Source organism: Dipodomys merriami, unplaced genomic scaffold (genome assembly GCF_024711535.1).
Source record: "Dipodomys merriami isolate MVZ:Mamm:240054 unplaced genomic scaffold, mDipMer1.0.p SCAF_21, whole genome shotgun sequence".
Lineage (NCBI taxonomy): Eukaryota > Metazoa > Chordata > Mammalia > Rodentia > Heteromyidae > Dipodomys > Dipodomys merriami.
This window is the reverse complement of record NW_027203493.1, coordinates 16,213,364-16,218,027: the sequence shown is the minus strand read 5'-3', so window position 1 is coordinate 16,218,027 and position 4,664 is coordinate 16,213,364.

Below are 4,664 nucleotides of genomic sequence, written 5' to 3'. Positions count from 1 at the left end.
AGCAAGTTCAGTTTCTGTAATCTTCTGACGGGTGTGAGTCAATGATCCATCTTCAGAGCTCAGTGCTGGAAAGGTGGAGGCTGTCCAAGGCAAGTGAACTTTCAAGCCCAAATAACCTAGAGCTTTCTGCTAGGCAACAGGAGGGAGGGTCTGCCTACTCTCTGTAATAATCGCTGTGGTTACTTGTCACCCTCATCAGCCAAAGACTGAAACTAAATTATCTTCTAGGTTAGCATTACCTAACTAAAGAAATAAAATATAAAGAATAGCTAGTGAAACTTGAGTTCCTGATAGACAAAGAAAAACATATGTATGCATTTCAGTTATATATGTATGTATGTATGTATGTATGTATATATGTATGTATGTGTGTGTGTGTGTGCACGTGTCTATATAATCCCATTGCACCCTCTGATACTAAAATATGTTCATTCATTTGACATTCAAGTTTCACTGGAAGTCCTTTGTTTTTGTTTGGCAATACTATTTACAGGAAACTGGCCATCTTTGTGATACATTTATTATTAAATTAAACTATATTTTAACTCCTAGGGTAGCAAGAAAATTCCAGAGGTCCTTTCACCCTTCCTGCCCTTTTTTCCTTCTCTCCTTCCCTCCTTCCATTCCTCCACAAACTACTTTTATCTCTTTTATCTCTTACTTTTATCTCTTCCCTAGCATTTGGATTTTAGGAAAGAGGGCCAATTACATCTATCAACATTTCCAAGAATTATAAAGTAGCTCTAACTGCCATTGATAAAACTAGATGAGGGCTAGACTCCGAAAGAAGAAGTCAGCTTCTGAAAGTGACTCACAGGAAGGAAACCTGGTGAACAGACAGTTGTATGATTGGCTTCTGACTCACTGGAGATTTGTTTGTAGAGATTTCCAGCCTCAGTCACTGTTAGCAATACTGTTACTTTGCTATCAACAAACCACTAAAAGTTGCCTGGCAGCACACAGAATGCTGTCTTGTTTCAAACTTGGGTTGAGATGAACTTCTGGGTATTTGCTGGTTCCAAACACTGAATTAAAATGGACCTTTGGGACTAGCACTAGTGGCTCATACTTGTAATTCTAATTACTTAGGAGGCTGAGATCTGAGGATCACCTTTCAAAACCAGACAAGGCAGGAAAGTCTGTAAGACTCTTATCTTCAATTAGCCACCAGAAAAGCAGAAAGGGAGCTGTGGCTCAAAGTGGTAGAGCTCTAGTCTTAAGCACAAAAGCTCAGGGAAAGAAAGAAAAAGAGAAAGAAGAGAGAGAGAGAGAGAGAGAGAGAGAGAGAGAGAGAGAGAGAGAGAGAGAGAGAGAGAGAGAGAGAGAGAGAGAGAGAGATTGGAGATTGGTTTGATAGAAAGCCTTAGACCCCCCCCCCAAAAAAAAGCTTTTTTTTTTGTGGAGCCCATGGCCATTGTTTGGAAGCATTAGGCCCACACGATGTTGTGTGATGATGTTTTTGGAGAATATTTAAGAGAAGTGAAATGTGCATGATTTACTTTACACTGTGGTTGCAGTGGATAAACCTCACCTGCAGTGCAAAGGATGTGGGCTAAGATTATATTCAGTACTGATTTTGAGAACATGAATTAATATGTGCAGAAACTAGAAAATACTAAATTAATAGGATTTTCATAATTCTCCCAGTCACTGCTTCTCTGGCAACTTTTCCATCATAGTGGTGTTATTGGACAAACAACCATTATGGCTTTCAGCTATAAGCAAGTGCAATCTCTTATAACATACCACAGATGTCAGTCCCTGAGACTTGTGACATTTTAGGCAAGCTCAGTCCATCTTCTTCCCTGAAAGCCCCCAGACGATGGGTGAACACACAGGATACTGTAACACGGCTATTTCCTTACAGCATGAAGCTTCTCATATGAGCAGTCTTTGTTTCTGGAATTCCCCAGTGAGTTGACCCAAACTTTTTCAGATCTGCATTGTGGTCAGAGGCTGTAACTGACCAACCCTATTTCCTCCCCTCTATATCATGCTAAGTGTTTATTCCCCAGTACAACAATTTCTTATATTGAAATTTTAACTCCCAGGTTGATGGTATGAGGAGGTGAGGCCTTTGAATGCATTATTAGCTCATGATGGTGGAATCTGGGATTGGTGCCTTCATAAAAAAACAAGTCCGCAGAGAATTTGCTCACTCTTTCCATCCTGTTTGGATGCAAAGAGAAGTTGGATCCTACAAACACAGAAACATGTTGACACCTTGAACTTCCACCTTTCTCAACTGTGGCAAACAAACTTCCATTATTTAAGCCACTCAGCACATGGTACTACGTTATACCCTGACCTAAGGAAGGTACCCAACAAAACTCCCTCATTCCTAATTCTGTCTCAATGTCTGAGGCAGACACAATCATCACTGCTCTGGGGAGTTGATCAAGGCAGGTATCATTCCCTAAGAGAGAAGTTTTGAGGGGAAAGTTCTTAACATCAAGGAATGGAGGAAAAGGACAAGCTCATTCCTTCCTGTGCAAGTCAGAACGGAATGAGAAGAGATGGAGGAAGGACCAAACTTTCAAATATTGGAGTCTTGATTCCTCTCCTCCTCATAGTTGAGCTTTGGGGAGAAAACTATAGACATTTAGATACATATTGGAAAGCTAAGGACATAGTCAGAGGAGGCTGAAAGCATCTAGGAGAAGCTCCATATTTGTCCTGCCAACTTTTCTAATATGGCATAAGGGACAGTGCAGTGCTAACAGAAAGACCTTCATGGATGACAATATGGGTGCACACATAGGAGGCTAGAAAGTAGAGGCCCTGAGATCAGCACTTTTATGTTAGGGGCAATGGCAGTTTTGATGTTCTATAACTATGGATATTGTTACATGCCAATGGCACAGTAGATTGGGATTATCTCAGGAAACCCTAGCACTAGCCCAAATTCACCCAAGACACTCAGCAGAGGAGTCCACCAAGACCACAGGTTCCCATGCTGATTTTCACCCCCCACAGTCACCTGGTAACACCCCTGCTATCAATGTAGGTGCAGAGGGTACTAGAGGAGACAAAGGTATATTAAGTCTGGTCTTTTCTTCCTCAGTCCAGATTTGAAGAAATACAAGGGGAATTTGGCTGGGTGTAGAATCAAAGGAGCTTCATATTTTCTTTTCTCATCTGAGAGTATGTGAATCAACTATAGACTCTACTGTCCTTCAACAGAATTATTGTTTTGAATTTTAGTCCAAGTTATGGAATAAAACTTAAGAAGTGCTAGGCACTGGTAACTCGTAACTGTTATCCTAGCTACTCAGAAGGCTGTGAGCTGATGCTTGAGGTTTAAAGCCAACCAGTGCAGAAAAGTCCATGAGACCAACTCTGATTTCTAATTGACCAGCAAAAGGATAGAAGTGGAGGTATGGTTTAAATGGTAGAGCAAAAAAGCCCAATGACACCACAAGACCCTGAGTTCAAGCCCCAGTACTGGCACAACAATGACAGCAACACCAAAAAAAGTGAAGGAAGAAAGACCAAGCATAGGGTCCTCCAAGTTAAATTTATGGACTAGCTGCCCACAAAGAACCTCAGTGGGCCGAATCAGCTCAGTGAGACTGTATGATGAACATTTGCCTTCTACCTAGATCACATTTCCAAGGAGTGGGAGATGAGTCACCGGAAGAGCCAAGATGAGTTTAGCTAGTGTTATGGACATGGATAATTAACACTGAATTACACCCAGTGGCTTCATGTTTCTCAGTCCTACTGATCATGTCAGAATGTTTTGGTATTACTCAGGTCTTAACCTTCCCAACACTTTCCAACTCACAGACATCAGCCTAAGTGGATCCAAAGCACCCAATTCAGTCTGTTCTCCAAGATGAAGCCAATGTGACCCTTATGAGAAGCAGAATTATATTACCTCTCCAATTAAGACCTTCCAATCATTTCTAATTTGACTCAGAAACAAACACATACATACATACATACATACATACATACATGCATGCATGCATACATACTAACCTACTCCCTCAGAGACCCCCATGTTACTCTGATTGGACTCTCAGCACTTCAGCCTTCAACTCTTGGACATCCCTCACTCACTGTCTTTACCACAACGACTCCTAACTGGTCTTGGAATCTTCTTTCTACACACAGCTCAAGTCCTGCTGTCAAGGCCAGGCTCAGGCAGTGAGCCAAACTTGGCAGTGAGCCTCTGGTTTTCTCTCTTGGATTTCAAATCCCTCCTACATTCCCTATCCTCCTGCTCTGTGTGTGTGTGAGAGAGAGAGAGAAAAAATATACACACCGTATAGCTTACTCACTTATAAGGCTGTTGTAATTTAAAAATACATACATAATTTTATCACCTACTTTTCTTAGTAAAGTGGAGGTTCCCTGTCAGAGCTCAGAAATGTCTGCCCAAATGTCTGCCCATTCTGTTGGCTGTAGTATCCCCACAGTTAAACCAACATGGCATTTAGTGGCTGTTCATGTGCTATTTACAATTAAATAAATGAAGTTCCTGCCACCCGTGAGCCCCTGCTACTTATAAATGTCAATAATATGCCCTTCCTCCCTCGGGCTCCCTTTTAATCCTCCTCCATTTGTTGGCAAAGCAAACACAAGCAGAAAAAAAAATACAAACTCTGCAAGATGCAATGATATTTTCTCCCTCCCCAACACACACATTTCTCAACTTC